General features: G+C 39.2%; 1 protein-coding gene across 10 annotated transcripts in view; it reads right to left on the reverse strand.

Annotated features, from left to right (window-relative positions):
* Positions 1-16,381, reverse strand: part of LOC107040040 (bromodomain adjacent to zinc finger domain protein 2B) — a 43,352-nt gene extending 26,971 nt beyond the window's left edge. For 9 of the 10 annotated variants that reach the window (XM_015259948.1, XM_015259951.1, XM_015259949.1 and 6 more), the window contains exons 1-2: positions 15,278-15,591; positions 5,287-5,344 (exon numbers count right to left, since the gene is read on the reverse strand). The gene's annotated coding sequence lies outside the window, so the exon portion shown is untranslated. Of the gene's footprint in view, positions 1-5,286; positions 5,345-15,277; positions 15,592-16,327 lie in introns of those variants that run through there. The other variant, XM_015259947.1, reaches the window with a different exon arrangement.
* Positions 16,382-19,304: the final 2,923 nt, after the last annotated feature.

Consider the following 19,304-nt stretch of genomic DNA (forward strand, 5'->3'; position numbering starts at 1 on the left):
CCCCCCCCAAATAAAAGAGCCAACGAGTATTGCCACGTTGCCGTTGTTCCAAACGAATCCCCTTGTTGGTAAAAGAAGCTTCACGAAGCAATTTTCGCCGGGGCGAATCGATCTGAACGCACGCGGAGGCACGCAACACACGCCGCCGACTCGTAAGAGAAGGCACACGCATATACATGAGAAGGCCTGAAAAAACAAGTCCCTCCACTGGCCGAACGAGTTTGCCTGAAATTTCGCTAAACAAAATGACTTCCTCACCGATAAAAAGCCCCTCAACCTCATCCAAAACCCCCGGAAAAATCATCATTAATGATCGGCACGTGCGTGATAACGCGTGCATTGGAGATAAAAACCATCTCCACCAATCAATTTTCACCGATAACCCATAAAGTTCCACGTGACCTGTATTCCCGCGTGCTTGTCTGCGCATGCGCTCATTGAAAAATTTCCTGAAAACCGATTGATCATTGCGAGAATCGATGACAAATGGAGATAATTCACGTTGAAATTCCATTCGAGACGAACTACCAATTTTATCGTTTAAATCATTAAGAAACATTTATAAAATTTGACAAATTCTTGAAGTAAAACAAATCATCTTCAATTATCGATAACTCAAGAACTATATTTTTTCAATCCTCGAAATAAAAGTTTGACTCATCAACATGGTATCATTTGTCCAGAAGATGCTAACGATTTTCATTTCACTCCACCCCCATATTTGCCATTCAATTAATCAATTAAATGATCAAAAAATCTCAAAATATATAAGGCAGTCTCAGCAAATGCAGATTGATCATTGCGGGAATCGGTGACAAATGCAGAGAGATAATTCGCGTTGAAATTCGAGGCTGCGTCCTCTCCGGTTCCTCGTTGGTGCCAGGCTCCCGCTGGCCCTCACCTCGTTGTCCCTACTCCAGTATTTCAGGTCTCTCCATCTCCCTCGAATTGTAACTCTGTCTTTTATCATTGAACTCCACCGTTCTACTGTCTCCCTTCAACAACTAGGGGATTCAGGCATTCGTAGCAACTCAACTCTGCGTTAACCGCCTACTCGAGAATCCCCGCATGCGTCCCTCGGACTCTTCCCTGCTGAGCTGACGGTATCTCCCACCCTCCCCCTAACCTCCTCGCAACCCACCCCCCCTCTCACCCCCTCGTCCGTGCACCACTCTCTCTCGTTTCTCTCCCTGCATGAGAGAGGTAACCCGTTGGTGTTGTGTACGTCTGCAACGCCCAGTCCGCCTCTTCGTTTCGCTTTTATCTGTCCTTTCTTGTTTCAGGGGACTGCTACCAACCGTTCCTCATTAACCGTGATGAACAACTCGGGGAGGGGAATTCCTGAGGGGAATGTATTCGAGGTTTTTCGGGGATTTTGAATTGATCGGGGTAATCGTAGTGATGAGGATCCAGAATTGTCATTACTTTTTGGGGGATTGAGAAGAAATTTACTGCACCTTAATTTTCAAATGAAACAGGAATGTTCAGCTTGTTTCTCAATTTCAGATTTCTATTTGCTTTCAGGGAATAATTGAATTAAAATTCACTGTTTTCACTGATTTTTTAATCAATTTGTGAATTTATAATGACGAATTCTCTGAAATTTCAGTGGAGGAATAGAAAAAAAAATTAAATGTCATGAGCACTTGATGATTCGAGAAAGATTTTCTTCAGGAAGAAATCGTAAAATTTCAAATTTCATAAAAAAATCAATTAATAATTGAGATTTACACTTCCCATTAATTTTTCCATAAAATATGAATTTTTAAATTTGTCATCAGCAACATATATGCAGATTTCACGTGAATTGATTGCCGTTAAGAATTTTAAGATTCTGTAATTGCAATTTTAAGAGTAATTTCTGACAATGTAGCAGACACTAATTCGACGCATTTATCATACAAATACCCCGGAATAACCCAGCGAGATGCGCGCGCTGGGATTGAAAACATCACGAATGACCAAAAGGGAGAAGAAACGAACATGGAAGGAAAGAACCAAGAGTTTAGCTCTCGCTCCCTTCCTCGACGTTCCAGCGAGTGTCAATGCGCTATCTCCCTTCTGGCATTGGTGTTAGTTTCAGTATGTACAAAACAGTCGGCAATTCCGTTTCCCAACCTCACTGGGTTTTACCGAGACCATCCCTTTGCGACGCCATCGTTGTCCCGTCCATTCCCGAGGGTCTGGGAGAAGCGAGATGGAACGAATGTGAACATACATAAACTAGCTGGCGCATACGACCCTAGAACTGAGATTCCAAATAAAACCCCTTAAATTGATACTCGCCAAGTGTCTGTTACACTTTTCATTAGTTTTGGCTGAAATGTTCGGTACAGTTGTTGGTAATTTTTGTGAAATGACAGTTCGTCATTGAAAATTCACAATTTGATGAAAAAATTCATAAAAACTTCAAATTTCAGTTCAATTATACCATAAAAATTCGGCCAATTAATTATTCAATTCTCGTTTTCCTGCAGCTGAAAAACTTGAAGTTACATGAATTTTTCACCCCTCAAATTCAATGCCATATCGCTCTCCTGAATCCTCAGACCCATTTCGAAGTTCCATTGACAGCTGAGGCCTCCACCAAAAAAAAATCATAAAAAAAATCAACATCCCACAGTAAAAATGACGGTATCTTTATTATACGTCCTGAACAAGGAAGCGTAATTACGTTGCAAGCCGTGACGCAAATGGAACGTCCTGATGCCTCAGGTATATAACAACGACGATCAGTCCCGGTTGTACAGTGTGTAATATAGGTTGGGCTCTCTCTTTCCTGTTCTTTCAACTCACCATCTACTTCTCTCGCGTTAAAGCACATACTCTCCATTCTCCACCCAGGGTATCCCCTTTTTCTTCCCACCTTTTACTCTTTACTCCTTTTTTCGTTCGTTCCTGTCCTGTTACTCGGGTTCTCTCTCCCCCCCCCCCCTCCCATTCCCCTTTTTCTCTCTATGTACGTCGCATCTCGGGAGAAGGCCAGATGAAAGGTAAAGGGGAGTCGAGAGAGATGGAGCTAAAACCTGGGTAAGCCGAGGAAATTGCGCGACTGGATTCCCTCTCCCTCCCCCAGGCCTCAGTACTGCCACGAAACTTGGCTCGCCATCAAAAGGAATCGATTCTATATAACTTTCTTCCCTCGTTTTCTCCACTCTTACCATTTCTCTGTTTTTCCTTTTCCTCTTATTCTGATTTTTCATCAACAAAAGATTTAACGTTTCAAACCCCTTCGCCGGGGGAGACCTTTCCCAGTTTTGTCCCTCATAAAAGTGAAGAAGAAAATCACTTTATGGGATTCCTATTTATTGCCAGGCGAATGATGTTGAGTGTTTAATTTATGAATGGATGTCGTTTGAGGAAATAAATCGAAGTCAACATTTTTCGTGGACATCCTATTTTTTTTAAACTTTCCATCATCAAATTTGTCAATTAAGTAACGGATTTATTGCAAGAAAAATACTTCTCTTGAGACATTTGCTTCTCACAAATGAGGCATGAATATTTTTTAAACGTCTCGAAGCCTTGTTTATTTGCATGAATTTTATTTCTGTAGAAAAAGGAAAAATCACTCAGTTTTATTCTGCCTTTTCTTTTCCCGTTATTCTGATTTTTCATCAACAGAAGATTTAACGTTTCAAACACCATCGCTAGGAGACCTTTCCCGGTTTTGTCCCTCGTAAAAGTGGATGTGAAAATCACTTTATGGGGTTCTTATTTATTGCCAGGCCAATGATGTTGAATGTTTAATTTATGAATGGGTGTTATTTCAGTAAATAATCGGAGGTCAAGATTTTTCGTGGACATCCGAGTCTTTTTTAAACTATTCGATCATCAATAAAATTGAAAGAGTGTATGGATGATTCATTGCCGGAAAAACAATTTTAAATGAGCAAAATAAATTAATTAATGACACCTGAAGTCTCCCCCATCACCATTTCATCTCAGCCGAAAATTTCAAATTTAATGCACCCGAAGGACCTAAAGTCCGTCTCATTGTTAATCCCCGCGGTGTTTCGCTCGAATTGTTTCTGTAAAAACTTGAACATCACACGATATTTGACGACTGATGAGGCACGTCATACGGATCTGGCCGGTCACTTTGGAATGTCTCGGTCCATCTCCCTCCCTGTACGATTATTCTACCTGCTAACAAACCCGTCGGCAGAGACATTCCAACAAGGTCACAGCTCGCCACTAAACTTACGTTTCTCCGGTTCTTGGGTGCCTCATTCTCGTTAAATGCTTCATTCTCGATGCAGCATCGCGCTGGATGCGCAACTCCACGAGAACAAAGCCTATCGGCCATTGCAGGAGGATCCTCCAATGGTCGGTATCACGTATCTATGCCCATCGACCCCATTTGTACACGAAAATTCAAATTTCAGGGAAATTCATAACATTCTATGAAGTTCAATCGTGATTGCGATTAATTTTATTTGCAGAGAGAGGCCAAATTCGAACGAATATTAAATTTCTAGTCAAATTTTCGGGCATTTCTATCCCATGCGACATTTCCACTGGAATTTCAAGGAATTTCATAATTAAAAATTCAGTATTTGATGGGAAAATCAATGGAAGCTGTCAATTTCAATTCAATTATTCGTTGGAAATCAATATAAATAAGTGAATTTCAGTGTAACTTTTTTTAGTACTCAATATTGATGTTTCGATAGAAAATTCACTACAAGTTTGGGAATTCTCCTCTGCCTGCTGTTTGAAAACGACGAATTTCATCAAATTTTCCCTGAAATTCACAATTTCGTGACTTTCTCCCCCCTAAACCCACCGCAATGTCGTTCCCCCCGAGGATGCCCACCAAAATGTCCATAAAATTCCAATCTCTTATCAAGCAATGCATAACGCTCCCGACAAAGCCCAAAAGAAAACCTATTCCTCCTGAATTTCAACATTTTTCCCTCTACAACTGCACTCTACACAACCCAAGAATGAAGGCAGCTGTACAGAATAACTTGGGTGCAGCGGGTGAGACGCTCGATATTTCAGGCGGTCGCCCGGTAATATATAGATGAAAAAGAGGGTAGAGGGGTAAGAAGTAGAGACGAACGCGTCGTTCCTCGTAACGCCGACGCGGTGGTCCGTGTGGCTCACTTCGTTTCGTTTCCAACATCGGTGAGAGGATATACAAAACTTACTCGTACGATTTCCGTTTCACCGGATGAAAGCCCACGGGGCCAAAATCAACATAAAAAAAATTACATTAAAGTGACCCACATAATTTTTCTTCTTCTCTAACCGATGAAAAATGAAAAGTCATTCACTTACTTCGTCAATTGAATTCATCACACGGCGGAGATTCCTCGGGATTCTGGCATTTTTCGATCTGCAACAATAAGAATTTATGATTTTAAACTGAATAAAAGTTAGACTTGACGATTTAAATAACTAAATCGTCATTTTTATTTTTATGAATTTGTTTCTCGAAGGTTTTCACTCATTTTTGACTCGAAAAAGTTATTTTTCATGGAGTTGGGCACCTCCAGAGGCTCTTGGAGCTCGGACGAAATAGGAAATACTCAACGGCAAACGATATTTATGTAATTCGAAATGGGTTGCTCCCGTGGAGGCGTGTAAGGACGGGAAAATCACCAACATTCGTTATTTATCTGTGCATAAAGCCCGGGGGCACGAGACACGACTGCTTACGCACCTGTCGCATATGCTTGCGGCCACTCTCGGACTATCTCACGCTCCGGACAAGAAAGAATGAGGTGACAAACTGCACTCAAGCAGCATCATTTTCCCTGTCATAAATCAATCCTCGATTTTTTATTTTTTATCGTCTCTGGGGCGATTTGTGCCAGTTGTGCAATTAATCGGGATGAAGTCTTCCCGTTTGAGTTAATATAGGGTCTGATCCCGCTTCAATTAATATAGGACCTGATACCTAAGGCTGACCGTGACATCAGTCGAATCAATTATTAGACAGTGGAAAAACGAGTAAACCGAAACGTCTTTGATACCCGATATCTTTCGACAGAACGATGTGATTTGGATGAGTCACATCTCATTTTAAAATTAACGAAAATACCTTGGAAATGAAAAAAAAATGGAGAAATTTCACTCTGCCGTTCGCAAGTTGTAGACATTGAAGTGGATATAACCAATTTCATCGCATCGGGGAAAAGGATCCGACTTTAATTTTCAATAACTTGAGATCCGCAGAGTGAAATTCAACAATTTTTTTTCCATTTTGAAGCCTGAAAAAAAAACTTCAGATCGAGATGTGAATCGTCCCAATCGCATCGTCTGTTCAGGACGCACTGATGATTTAAGAAGGTTCATTTTAATTATCTCAACTACTTGATATCATTGATCATTCATCTATTTACCCCCTGACCTAGACCGCAAATTCGTACAAGCACCTTATGCGGTATATCAGAAGTGAGAATGATTAGGAAAAACTTCATTTGATCGTTAGCTTTTATTTTTATGTCTGAAATGAAAGGAGGAGACAACTTAACTTTCCATTGTCTCCTGCCCTCGGAAAAAAAAAAACTTAGACCCGATGTACACCAGTTATAACGCGTTCAAACAGTAGATCAATAAAGGCACCTTCACTACACACGCATCTACAATCACCAACTTATGCTTTCTACTTGCACCTAACCCCCTTTCTCAGGTTCTCAATCTGTATACGAAAACGTTATGGCTGGCCCCCGTGCGCGCTCAACTGTCGGTGCCAACCCCTCCTTCAACTACTCTTTCATTTTCCCTCTTCTTTCAATTTGTCGTATATTCTCGGGCTGTTACAAAGTCTCGGTGTCATAAATAAATGGATAGGGCAGCGAGATTTTGGGGAAATGGTGTTTGTTGGGGATTTGTAGCTTATTTTATCCACATTTTGGGATTATAAACGGGATAACTAGAGGTTTTACTGTATCTAATGAATTTTTAATGAAGATTAAGACATTTTTTTTTCTATTTTCTGTGGTTTTATGGTTTTTTAATCAATTTTATTTTTTTTTTCGTTCTTTATGTTTTCTATTTTATGAAATTTCTTAATTGTAAAAAATTAATATAATTTTTGTGTAGAAATGCTCTTCTTGATTTGAAACAGAAATGTTTTGTTGAATAATTTTTCCTTTTCCATAATTTTCTTTTTTTTTTTTAATAATTTGCTGATATTTTTTCAAAAAGTGAAAAAAAATTAGAAAAAAAATTAATGAAATATTAGCAATATATGACTATTAATGTTCCGCATTGTATTCCCTCCACAGAGGATAAACCTAGTTATGCATCGAGATTCGATCCATCTAGTTACTTGTTAGATAACCCACTTCGAAAGCTCATGAATAAGAAGATCGAGAAATGCATGGATTTGTGGCTCGTGTTGCAGGGCGACGGCATCACCAACAATTTTATTTTCGTCGGTGAGCGAATGCGGGTATACCTCGCTCAATAAAACGAGATTCCGCGATGTTATCGCGTACGAATATTTTTATTCCCCCGGCCCTTTCCAATGGAGTAACAATGAAGAGTCGTAAAATCGTAGGAAAAAATTGGCCAACGAGTTTCGGATGATTCTGGCGAACATGCCGCTGAAACTATCGGAGTATTCAAATGGGAACAATTCAATTTAGGGGATTTTTGAGGGCTTAAGGGTCAAACAATCATGTGAACAACCTTATGAGTCAAAAATATTTTTACACCCCTCGAAAAAAGTTAAAGTATCAGAGTTGATTGAAGAATACTAAAATTTAAATGTTCTTAATATCTCCGGAACAAATTATACGATTTTCACGAGTCAAGTCTCATCTTAAAGCTCACAAAAATACCTTTGAAATGAAAAAAAAAAAAGGGAATTCCACTCTGCCGTTCTCGAGTTATAGAAGATTAAGAAGTTCGCCCCACTCCCCCGGTTATTCTTGAATTAACAATTTTCGTGTTCTTAATTAATTCTCGTTAGCATAGGCAGAATGATTTTTTTATTTACCGAGGGGATTGAATGAATACGTTGAACAATCATTGAGACACATGTCATTGTTGTTTTCCCCCTCTTATTTTTATCACAACTGTTGTTAAAGCGTCATAAATACGTGTAATCGATCACTCCGATAACGTGCAGACGATGAACGGCCTGCTTGGCAGTAATTGATAATCACGGTTAATCAGAGTGATGAGATAACTGTTGCATGGTTCGGATTTTGATGGTGATAGGGTGAAAAGCGATATTTAATGTCAATTGAGGGAAATTAATATTTTTGAATTGTCCGCTGTCGAATATTCCGCTAGTTTCATCGGCTTCACTCGATAATTGTCTCGACAGATGGAAAAAATTGATTAGTCGAGCCGCAGTGAATACTCCAGTTCTATGCAGATGGTCTTGCTACACGAACGAGAAATTCCATTTACGGTGTTGATCAAGCATTATACACTGTGAGCCTCAAGGAAATGCTCGTGTCAGTGTAACATCGAGACTGAATCATCGGTGGAGCGCTAGTGAATCACACGCATCGTTCTCCATACCATGAGACCTAAAGTTTCACCAACTCCATTGCAACACGCAATCGACCTTTTTCAGAGTCGTATGTATTACAATAAATTGAGTAAATAAATAAACCAAGGGGGAGAATTAAGACTGTCGAGAGAAGAGAAGATGCAGTCCTGCATAAATCGCGATATCACAGGGGAGAAGAGTAAACTATGCAGTTTTTAATCATCCATAACTCGAGATGGGCAGAGTGAAACCGAGAAAAAAAATTCACGTTAAAGATATTTTTCGAAGCTTCAAAATGAGACCCGATTCATCCGCATCGCGCTAGTTGGGCCGGAGTATTAATGGTTCAAGAAGCTCCTTTCCATTTTTGCTCAATTTAAGACGGACATTTAATTAAATCGTTCCCGTCCGGAGGAGAATTATTTATTGAATTAATGATGGCATTGGGAGATCGCAATATTCAAGCTTTCGTGATAATTTCCTGTTTTTTCAATTACATCATCAGCCGTAATTCACGCCACATTCCCAAACAGGAAAAAATACTTCAAACTTAATAACAATGTTTGAACTAAGGGACGATTTCCTCACTTTAGCAACGGATTTCTTGATTTTAAACACACAGAATGCTCAATTGAATTGAATTTTCTCTGCGTGAAAACCAAAAATTCTTCATTCCCTCCAATTTCCCACTAAAAAAAAGGATAGAATCTCCTTCCATGATTTTTCGAACGTGCTTTTTATGCAATAAGTGATAATTTTTTTAGCTTATCGGTCATATTATTATTTACACTTAAAATGGCCCCAGCGTTTCGACCCTCATTCTGGCTCCTCTCAGCGCAATTTTCCATAAATCTGTTGTAATCATTAATGATCTGTATGAGTTAATAATAATAAAATTTCACAGCAATAATTCTCCTCGAACCCAGTGTCGTCCTCATCGCGTTAACTCGACATACGCGACTTTCTAGGAAGAAGCCACCGCCTGAGTTAAGCAGCCATAATCGCTTGTGGCTCTTTCTCAGCAACTCCGAGTATACACAAAAATGTAACCGTATAGGTGATGATGTTTCAACGTATGAGTGCTTGAATCTCTTGGTGGCGGGTTTGAAACTTGCACGACGCAGCAAAAAGAGACAGAGAGTAAAATGAATGCCCTAGCGATGCCCGAGTAAGAGTCTTCTTTGGCGTGTGGAATATAACTCAGGATGCTACAGTCATGGGGAAAGGGTGAGGTGGGGGAAGGGGAAGGGGAGGGAAACTGCGGGTATACGTGTACGTGTCTGCCTTACGTACACCGGTTTATAAGGTGACTGCACCAAGAGCCCGGCTTCCAGGCTATCCTCCTCAGCCATTAATAGGAGTTTATTAATTTTTATTTTCCACGATATACCGTAGAGGCGAGTGATTATCCCGCATGATTTCAATTATTTGTCTCATCTCGACGTCAGTCATTATTTTTTTTTTTTTCGTTCCTTCGATTGAACCAGAGGAATGGCTTATTTGAATTAAATTAATGGGTTTATTTTAACAGCTCGTAATGAAGCTTTTATTCACACTTGCATTCGAGTTTTATTTGGATTGAATAAATTATTTTTTTAAAATTGAAACTAATGTTTTTCTTCATGCGAATATTGACTTTATTAAAATGGAATAATCCTTTATTTGGAATTAGTCGATTATTTATTTAATATATTTATGAACGCGACCCCATGATTTCACTTGTTTGTCTCATCTCGATGCCAGTAATTTTTTTTTCCGTTCCTTCAATTCAATGAGGAATGGTTTATCTGAATTAAATTAATGGGTTTACTTTAACAGCTCATAATGAGGCAGAGTGGATAAATTATTTTTTTTAATTAAACAAATGTTTTCCTCATCCGAATAATGACTTTATTACAATGGAATAATCCTTTATTTGGAATTAGTCGATTATTTATTTAATATAATCCAGTTTCATTGGAATAAATGCATGAATCCATGAATGTCCGACGTAAATATTTCCCATAAAGAGCTTAATTTGATTCAAATGCATCATTTCTCCGATTTTACAGCGAAAAATAATAATTCCCAGTGAATTTCCCGCATTTCTGGCAGCATAATTAATCGATTATTAACGCGACAGGCATTTCGAAAATTCACGAGTTCATGGGGCTCCCTTCGTATCGTCCCACCCATACCCACTGTGTTGGCCGTCAGTTGCCAATGTGGTTACCCCCCTCTCATCTCTCTCGCCAGCGTCCCCCATTATATCTCGTCTGGTCCGGAGCAACCCGCCACGAAATATCCTCCGATGCTTCTGCCAGAACTCGAGTCGTTAAAATACTGTGGAATACTTGAGGTCTCAACGGGAAAAATTTAGGGATTGCTGGCGATATCAGGTGTCTGGAAAATTATCATTCATTTTCCGGACACTGGGGGTTTATTATTTGGCGAATGGCAAACAGTTTTATTATACTGGGAATTTTTTTACTGAAATTTCCCAACTTTACTTTATGAGTGTTTTTATCAAATGAACATTTCACTGAAATTTCCAGCGATTTTGTCAAAATTCAAAATTCAAAATCAGAAAAATTCAGGTGAATATCTTCTTGAATTATCAATTAATTAAAATTTCAGGATAATTTGGTACTGAATATTCATGTTTTGATTGAACATTCAAGTAATTATTTGGGGAATCCTGCAGAAAAATTTGGAATTTTACTGAATTTTCTGTGAAATCTGAAATTTCATGAATCAAATCCAATTGATTCAAAATTCTCCTGAAAATTACTAGTCAACAATTACGTAGAAGGAGCAGTAATTTTTGGTTTTAAGAGACGGACTTTATAAATTTGGTATTATTCGTCTCTCGTTCTCAGGGAAAGTTACATTCCTCATATGATCAGGGGAACCTATTATTTTTTTTGGAGATTCCCACTGTCGTTACTCTCATTTAAGCCATGATAATTCTATTCTAATGAGAGAAATGAATGATTTTCTCAAAAAAGTGTCGCCCTTCGACATAAACGTCTCCCTAAATTTCATAAAGCAATTGACGCAAAAATTTGCGAAAAAGATATTTCTCCAAATTACATAAATTATGAACGTCTAATTATTATCCTTATGTAGTAGAAAGAATGATGGGTTTAAATCCCTCAAATAAAAAAATCAACGATTTATCTAATTTTTTATGAGAATAGAAAGCCCAATGGTCAATTTTATTTCCTCCTTCTTAGTCATAACAATTTTCTGGTTGATGAGTTTTCTAATTAAACTACGTCATTGCGATTATAAATGCTCGCATCAAAGTCATTTGTTGAGTGATCACTCGAGCCTAGTCAGCAATAAAATTACAACTAGTTTAGAAATCAATCAACTCCGTTCGGCTTTCTTAATTAGTTGTTGATGTTGAACTTTGTCACTGGGGCAATTAATCATAGCACATGCTGGACAGAATGTCATGACACGGTGAATTTGATAAAAAGTTTGGAGATTCTTAGAGAAAATTATTGGGGGTCAAGTCAAGTCGTTGAATGAAGGGTTTTCCCTGGCAATCCTCCCCAAGTGACAGTTTCAGTCTTCAATAGATTAAAAATTCAGAATAATAATCATGGTATTGACCCGAAAATGGCAATTTCTCTGAAAATTCCAGAAAATAAGTTGCTCTCCCGGAACAACCCCTACGAAAACGTGAACTAGTCATAAAAATTTCAAAATGAATTATCCGAAAGTCCAGGCGTAATTTTCTAAAACCAAAAAAAATCCTTCCAAGAGGAATTAAAAAATTCCAAGTGTTTGACTTTCGCCATAAGCACTGGTCAAGAATTTTTGCGTGCGCCAAAAAAGCCATAACTATCCCAAAACAATTCCCCGCATGGAAACTCCCCCTGAACAATTGAAAAAGCCCTCAGTCATGCAGAGGTGCGTGCCTCCCCCCATTCCCCAATCCACAAACTATTACTCGAAATGCAGCGAAGCATTAGCCGCCTGCTTGTACTCGGTCGAGTCATAGAGCACCGAGAATTTATACTCTCTCTGGGGCCCCCAGTGGGATCGATACGCACGACGATTATTTCGGGAGCATGCCGGCTCGCTCCTCTCTCTCTCTGCTCTCCCCTCCCCGCCCCCTGGACTCACCCTCTCTCTCGTTCCTCGGGTACGGACGTTGGAGACCCTTTTCATCCCCTGGGGACCGAGCAAGACAGAAAATGGAAACGCGACTGCGACGCCTCGATGAGCCGCTTCGAAGAACCCGCGCCTCCCCCCCATCGTAAAATCCCCTTCCCCATTTGTTCTACTCTCTCTTTCCATCACTTGAAAAGAAAAAAAACGCAGCGAAGCTTTTTCGTACCGGTGAATCGATATCTATTGACGGGAGAAACACCCACACAATGTGGGCATTACTGTTTTAAGGTGTATGCGTCATCAGTGGGACATTGTCAAGTGAAAAACATCTTAAATAATAATTTCAAGAAACATGAAATGGCATTTTAGTTACGACGCGTTAAACGACTCGAGTTGATTTGACTATTGGTCAGTCTTCAGTGAATATCTCGGAATCTAGGGGAGATAGTGAAACTTTTGTCGTGACAAAAAAGGTCATCATGAAAATTTCACTGAAATATTTTTTTTTATTCAAAATTTTAAGTGAAAAAATTTTCATTTCAGATTTACTACATTACGTCTTCCACGAATTCTCCACAATAGTATATGACATGCCGGTAAAATTGTATTGAATTTTGTAGAATTAAAAAGAACGAAACGTCGGGAGGAAAAAACAAAGAAATAATTAGATTAATGAGAGAATAAATTAAGAGATTGTAAATTCCAGAATTCGAAACCGTAAAATGTGAAATTAAATATGTGCGTATGCGGTACATATCTATCACGTCAAAACAAATATTCCCAGCATAAAGAAAAAATAAAAACATATTTGAAATAAAAAATTTCAAGGCACAAAACCGACAGCCACTTTTTTTATGAAATATGAGTTAATAGAAAAATGCTTAATTTGACATTCAATACGTCATCCATTTCACAAATCCCCCATAATAGCACATTTTATGTCTGTGAAGTTGTTTTAAATTTTGTGTAATAAAAAATTGTAGTGAGAGAAAAACAAAGAAAAATTATATTGATGAGAAAAAAAATTGTGAGATAGTAAATTGAAGAATTTGAAACCGTAAAATGTGAAACTGAATATGTAAATACGTGCTACATATGTATCGCCTCAAAACAAATATTTCTGACATTTAAAAAAATAATAAAAACGAAATGTGAATTAAGAATTAACCTGAGAATATTATCATAAAAAATAAAACTCTCGATTTCTCTCAATTAACATCAAATATCGTTTTTTTACCCCATTACCATCAAAACCCGAACTATGCAACAGTTACCTCATTACTCTAATTATCCGTAATTATCAATTACTGCCAAGCAGGCCGTCCATCGTCCGAACGATATCGGAGTGATCGATTATACGTATTTATGACGCTTTAACAACAGTTGTAATAAAAATAAGGCGGGAAAAAACAACAATGACATGTGTCTCAATGGTTGTTCATCGTATTAATTATTAAACCCCCTCGACAAATAAAAAAATCATCGCGCTTATGCTAATTGAAATGAATTAAGAATACGAAAATTATTAATTCACGAGTAACTAGGGGAGAGGGCAGAAACGAGTCCTCCTTAATCTTCAATAACTCAAGAACGGCAGAGTGAAATTCCCCTATTTTTTCTTCGTTCTCAAGGTATTTTTGTGAGCTTTAAAATGAGACCTGACTCGTGAAAATCGCATCGTTTATCCCAGAGATATTAACGATCAAAGACTGTTACTTCGATTCCATTTTTTCTACCCCTTCATAAACAACATTTAAACATTAATATTCTCGAATGAACTTTACTACTTTGACTTTTTTCCCGTGAAAGAATACTCAACAGTTCGACATAAGCACAAAATGCCTGGATCAAGCCGAATTGCCCCGTGCGGCACATAACAACAAGGCATCTTCTGAAATAAAAATCCCCAGAACAATGAAGTGAACGATTCGCCAGCGGAAGATTCGATTCAGGCGAATCTAGGGGTGTAAAAATATTTCCCAGTCATGTTCAAACCCGTTGGCACTTGAAAAAAGTTTACTGGCACGACTGTTGGACCCTCAACAAGCCCCCGAGACCCCTGAAACCGACGTTTCCCCGTCGAATATTCCCCTAGTTTCATCTTCACCCCCGAATACCAAATTAAAACGCATCAGATCGCCATGTCTCTCGTCGAAGGTGATTAGTCACCCACAGTTCTGCCTATCTTCCCTATAACGAAACATCCTCCGATCGATTTCGCAAGCGCAAACGAGGCGCTCAACAAAAAACATGGAAAAAAAAATCCCATAAAGAAAAGGGAGAGATCGTGATCGCCTTGTGGCGATGAAAACGATCGAAAAAAAAAGAGCCCCGAGTACCAGTGAAATAAAAATGCCAAGACAGTTGAAATAAAACATTTCGCTCCGAAGAGCGAGGTTGGAAAAAGGGAGAGAGAAAGAGAGAGACTGGATTCCTTTTCCCGACAAAGGAAGAACCGTTGGGCGTTTGCGAACCGGTCACGCACCAACGCCACCGTTTGTGCCTTCTCAAATCCCCATAAAAAACTGCATCCACGGGTCTATTCAATTCTTATCACCACCCCAGACCATTTTTCACCATTAAACCCCCAAAATCACGTCTCTAAGCGTCGAAAAAAGCCCATGAACGCCCGTTAATTGAGGTCATTAACGGTAAAAAACAGTTGTAGCAAAACAATAAGTCCCAAGGATCATGTAAATCATTGAAATTCACCTGACGTTGTGCTGATGCGTAGAAATACTCGATTATCTTCACGCAATGGTGCGCAGGTGTCACGGATTTACTCTAAAAAAAACCCACAAATAATACATTCACAACACAAATTAAATCACAAGAAATTAATCCACAGCGAAAACACCAACTGAACTCCAATAAATCACACACGAAATAAATTAAATAATAGAATTGTCCAGTGCACGAGTTTCAACTCCCCACTTGATTTCTCCCGTCTCACATGCAGTTGTAATTGTTTTTTATTATTTATTTTTTATTTAGATTGCTGAGCGAGATGGACAGGTCCACACACCACGGCCGACGATGGCGGAATGAGCTGAGGCGACACTAGTGGCGCACCCACGAAACACTGGTCTCTCCGACTCACACGCGAGAAACACCAAATCGTGGGGATTTTTATTCGAATGTCTGTGTGCGTATGGGGGAGGGGGGGGGGGGGCAAGAGAGATGAGTAAGGGTACACCTGGATTCTACCTAACGGGTGTCCATTACGCTATTTCACTTTCGCCTCGACCTTGTACTTCACCCATTGTTTTTTTTTTTCGAAAAATTGTTTCGTTTGTTTTCGGGCATTTTTCATGCTGGGATGCGTGAATTCGAAGGGAATTTCATAGGATTTTATTCAGCAGGTGAAGTGCAGTCGACTTCAGAGAGAAAATGCGGTTCTCTTCGTATTCTCCTGCCTTTTTGGTTGCTATTCCCGAAGATTTTTGATAGTCTGCAATTTCCCATCCCGATTCATTCACAAATTCATCCGCAAATGGTGAATGAAAATTCCTTCATTCGGATTTTCGTGGATATATACTATTTGCCGAAGGATCCAACGATTTTATCTCGTGATTTTAACTCGTCGGATTGTGTTCCAATCTTTTTGGCATTTTTAATTAAACGATTTGATGCGTCTTCGGGAAGCAAGAGCCGCCGCAAACACACGCAATCCAATCCAGGGGCAACCAAAGATGGCGAATGGTGGAAAAAATATAAAGGCAAATGAAAACAAATTAATTGAAAATTGAGCAGTATATTTACCTGAATTTTTGATTCCACCTAACGGGTGTCCATTATGCAATTCCACTTTCGCTTCGACCTTGTACTTCACCCATTTTTTGTTCAATTGTCGTTTTGTTTGTCTTTGGGAATTTTTCGTGGTGATATTCGTGGATTCGACTGGACTTTCATAGGATTTTATTCAGCAGGTGAAGTGAACTCGACTTCCGACAGAAAATGTGTTTCTCCTCGAGTTCTCCTGGCTTTTTGGTAGATTTTTGATAGTCTGCAATTTCCCCTTCCAATTCATTCACGAATTCATTCGCGAATTCATTCGCGAATGTTGAATGAAAATTCCTTCATTCGCAGGTTTTCGTAAATATTCATGTACCGAAGGACCCAAGGATTTTCACCTGCGTAATTGTCTTCCAATGGTTTCCGCATTTTCAATTAAATGACTCGATGCATCTTAGCGAAGTAAGAGCCACCGAGATCCCCTAAAAACAATATGAGACAGTCTCTTCCATCGCACACATACAAAATCCAATCCATCGTGGAAACCAAAGATGGCGAATGGCGTAAAAAAAATATATAAAGACAAATAAAAGACAAAGATTCGAGAGGACACGAGAAAGGCATGCGCAGGAACGAGCGAGACGGCTGTTGAATAAGGACAGTCGTTCGACCGCGTTGCCTCTACGCGAATCGAGAGACCCATGCCCGCGAGATTGCCGGGCGATGGGGGAGGGGAGTAGGAAGCAGAGAAAAGAGAACTGAACATTCCCCTTTGTCGCTTTTGTCGCTTGTGTGGAGGATCTTGTGCATGTATATGCCGGGAGACAAAAAATATACGCGTGCGATCGTACACACTTACTGATACATAACCTGCGCCAGCTGTACGACTNCCCCTACCGCGGTCGCGGTGGGACGGAGTATATGTAATGTATTTCGTTGGCATTACAACTTATCCCGGGATGAATTTCTGGGAAATCGTGGGATTTGATGGATTTTGGGGAAAATCGATCGATGGGATTGAATGAAAAATCTTATTCGTGTGGGATTTACTTAATGGGGATCGGGATTTCAGTGGGATTGAGGTAGGGTTGAAGGGCTGATCTTGGAGAGATGTTGAAAAAATGTAGTTTTAATTATAATTTAGGAGGAAACGAATCACGTTGTTGTAATAGTGAAAGATTGACTGAATTGATTAAATTATTGATCAGGGATTATCATATTCTGAGACATTCTCACTTGTCCCGTTGTGAATTTTTGAGAAATAATGGAAATAAACAAGCCGCGAGCATTGAAACCTATTTTTAAATCGTATGGGTTGAGATTGTTTGACCCAAACTACTTGACCCGTCATTTTGACCCATATGATTTGATCCGAGTGGATAAAAAGCGCTCACGACTGAAATTATGAAATGCAAGAGGTTTTTCACACAGTATTTAGTTGATTCAGATCATATGGGTCAAGACGATTGGCCTACACGACTTGACCCTCAATTTTGACCCATGTGATTTGACCGTAATCGAAAAAGGACTCTCAAGAAGATGCGACAGATTTTTCACAGGATAATTCATAGTCTCCTATCACAATTCAATGCAAAAGACTAATTTTTACGTCTTTATACGCCCACACCCTATAATTTATTCTCAATAACATGGAAAAGTGTATTTTGTTGTATAAGTTGAAGAGCCAAATTGATAGTTTGCTCCAAAGACGGGGTCAGTAGTTTGTACTCCCCAGCTATTGTTATTCCACATTCGCAATTATGAATAATGGAATGAAAAATCCATAAAAGGACTTTTACGTTGTAGATGGCGTCATGTGACGGCGCCGGAAAATTTCTGTTACATCGACAGTGGAAACACTACAACTGTAGATTACCACGTCTTTTTATTAAAAAAAAATTAGTGTAATGGTTGAATAAAAATTCTTTCAGTATCATAAAACGAGATCATTTTCGTTTATCGCAAAAAAATCGTTAATTTCGCTTCTTAAATGTGAATTTTGTGAATATTGTCAACCATCTGTGTGTGAAAAAAGGAAATACCGTACTGTACGTCAAAGAGGATAGACTAAAGTAGAGGCTCAGATCTCGGGGTTCAGGCGACCCCCAGCCGAAAATAGTATCACCCCAGCGGAGGGATGGCGCCACGGTCGAATCTAACGGCTGGGCGAGCTGCCTGTATCGGTAACTCGGCAGTAGCAGTCCCGCTGTCACACGGATAATTTCGAAGGGAAATTTATGCCCTAGTCGTCATCAACATGTTGTTAATGTTTTTCAGGTGATTCATTTGCTGGCTAATTAATATTAAAGAATGAAACACAGACGGTGTGATAGAGAATTGAATTCCCCATCAATCGATCCCCGTTGCATCCCTTAATGTCTGTAACAAAAAAATACAAACTACGACAAAAGTCATGGGCCAGTGAGAAAATTAATAAAAAATAATTAAAAATTTGTCCCTCCTAATTGAAATTAAGGCATGAAAAAAAGGCTGTTTGACGGAGAACTGAATTTACCATCAATACACCCTATAATAGGTTTGAAGGCTCTATCGATCATAGTTCCCGAGATAATCGCCAAAAACGAAATCGCAAAAAAAAATTAATTCAATTTATCTTGTACGGGGTGTAGGAAGTGGAAAAACGCTACTCTGAGCCGTCCATTTGCCTATAGGGAAAGTAAATTTTCTCAGGAATCGAATGGAATAGGTTTCAAGGCTCTAGCTCTCATAGTTTCCGAGATAATCGCGAAAAACGAAATNAAGTGGAAAAACGCTATTCTGAGCCGTCGATCTGCCTATACGGAACCCAAATTTTCTCAGGAATCGAATGGAATAGGTTTCAAGGCTCTAGCTCTCATAGTTTCCGAGATAATCGCGAAAAACGAAATCGCTAAAAAAAAATTAATTCAATTTATCTTGTATGGGGTGTAGGAAGTGAAAAAACGCTATTCTGAGCCGTCGATCTGCCTATAGGGAACCCAAATTTTCTCAGGAATCGAATGGA

Source organism: Diachasma alloeum, unplaced genomic scaffold, assembly GCF_001412515.2.
Source record: "Diachasma alloeum isolate Michigan unplaced genomic scaffold, Dall2.0 Dall_scaffold_00315, whole genome shotgun sequence".
Lineage (NCBI taxonomy): Eukaryota > Metazoa > Arthropoda > Insecta > Hymenoptera > Braconidae > Diachasma > Diachasma alloeum.